Below are 2,359 nucleotides of genomic sequence, written 5' to 3'. Positions count from 1 at the left end.
GGCAGAACCAAGAGCAATAATTGGAAGTGGCAAAGAGGCTCATTTGGGCCTTCCTAATGATGAGAACTATCCTAAAGTGGGACAGTGGGTTCTCCCTCCTTGGAAGTCCAAGCAGTCTGGACAGGGAGTCCTATCGTGTATAGATGGGTTGGACTAGATGATTGCTGAGGCCCCTTGCAACTCTCTTGTATTCTGTGATTTCCAGGCCAGTACTCCCTCCACTACACCATGCTCGAAGCCTTCTCTGATTTTCCCCCAATTGGATGGGATCTTGTCCCTACTCCGAACTCTTAAAATGTACCTCGAATATGGCACCCAGACTATAGAATGTCAGAATAATGGTTCTCAATCTATTTTAAGTACCAGGCACCCTTAACATGAACAAAATTTCATGGGCCCGATGACAGAAATCATCTTATTAGCCAATTGATTGAGAAAATGTGTGACAAAAAACTGCCACAAATTCGGAAACATTTTTAAGTGAATTTGTATTTTTAATTAATCACAACATTTACATACATTTGAAAGACAGTAATACATATATGTGTGAAACTCTGCAGAAGGTGTGTTTGTTTATTTCTTATACGGAATCATGCTGCATATTTTACTGGAGCTAAATAAAGATCAAAATGACGATGTTTGATGTGCATATGGATTTATAGCTCGCCCCAGAATAATGCTGTGGGAGCCACATTGTAAAACACCGTTAGTCCAGTTGATATTCTGTTTCCTGCCTTCAAAGGTTACACTTCTCCATCCCTTACAACCTGACATCTCACTTCCTCATTCATCAGAAACCGAGTGCTCTCTCCAAAGTTACCAATGATTGCAAAATCTGACTACCTTTCCAGTAATTCTTCTTGACCTCTCTACAGCCTTTGACACTGTTGATCACCCTCTCTGGACAGGTTCTTATTTTTTAAAATTCATGAATGCTCTCTTTTTACCTGCCTACCACTCCTCAATCTCCTTTGCTGGACCATCATCCTTGTCCCACCTTTTATGCATTTGTGTACACCAGAGCTTGGTGTACTCTTGGTGATCTCGGGGATTCAACTCTGGTATCTATTCAGATGGCATTTCGTTGAATATGTGGGATGAAAGAGAGTGTGAGGAGTTGAAGATGATACTGAGGTGATTGGAAGGATTGGAGGTGCCTTTGACGGAAATAGGGAAGTTCAGAAGAGGGATTTGTTTTGGGGGAAATATAGTGGGTTCTATTTTGGGCATGTTGAATTTAAAGTACCTATGGGACATCCAGTTTGAAAATGTTCAATTAGCACCTGGGGACTGGGGATTAGAATTCAAGAGCAGCACTTGGATTGAGACTGTAGATCTATGAGTCATCTTCTGAGAGATAAGTAAACCCTTGAAAGCTAACCAAGAGAGACCATAGTGGAAGAGAAGACCTACACCCAAAGCCCAGTCTCTTTGCTTAACTTTAGGCCTGCGTTGCCAACTACTTACTGGACATTTCAACTGATATGTCCTATAGACACCTCCAACTCAAAGTGTTCAGAACTCACTCCCTGCCTCCCCCCACCCCTTCCTCTTTTTCTGACTTTCCCATTTTAGGGATAGAAGAGTACCCCATCCTTTTATTTCCTGAGCTTTGCATCCATGGAATCACTTTCACTCTTGCATCTCTCACCATTCACAGACAATTGGTTGCCAAGTCTTGTTTCTACCTTTGCAATATATCTTACATCTGTCCACTTCTGTTCATTTACAAAGCTACCAACGTATTTCAGGTCATCATCACTTCTGGACTGGTCTATTGCAGTAGTGTCCTAAGTGGTCTCAGCCTCCAGTCTTTCCTCACTCCCATCCTTATGGTTGCCAGAGCACTGGGCTGGATTCATCCAGATTTCAAATCCAGTCTCACGGGGCAGCTAGGTGGCGCAGTGGATAAAGCACCGGCTCTGAATTCAGGAGTACCGGAGTTCAAATCCAGCTTCAGACACTTGACACTTACTAGCTGTGTGACCCTGGGCAAGTCACTTAACCCCTCATTGCCTTGCATCTCCCCCCCCCCCCCAAAAAAAAACCCAAACCAAACCAAAACAAATCCAGTTTCAGACAACTACTGACTGTGAAATCACTTCACCTTGTTTGCTGCCTCAGTTTCCTCATCTGTAAGATGAGCTGAAGAAGGAAATGGCAAACCACGTCAGTATCTTTGCCAAGAAAACCCCAAATGAGGTCACGAAGAGTGAGAGATGACTAAAAAATGATTAAACCACAAAAAGCACAGTTCTGAGCATACATACATACATACATACATATATATATATATATATATGTATGTATGTATGTATGTATATATCTCCCTTGTTCAAGAAGGTCCAGTGACTCACTC

This window comes from Dromiciops gliroides, chromosome 3 (genome assembly GCF_019393635.1).
Source record: "Dromiciops gliroides isolate mDroGli1 chromosome 3, mDroGli1.pri, whole genome shotgun sequence".
Taxonomy (NCBI): domain Eukaryota; kingdom Metazoa; phylum Chordata; class Mammalia; order Microbiotheria; family Microbiotheriidae; genus Dromiciops; species Dromiciops gliroides.
The sequence above is the reverse complement of the archived record's forward strand: the minus strand, read 5'-3'. Positions refer to the sequence as shown.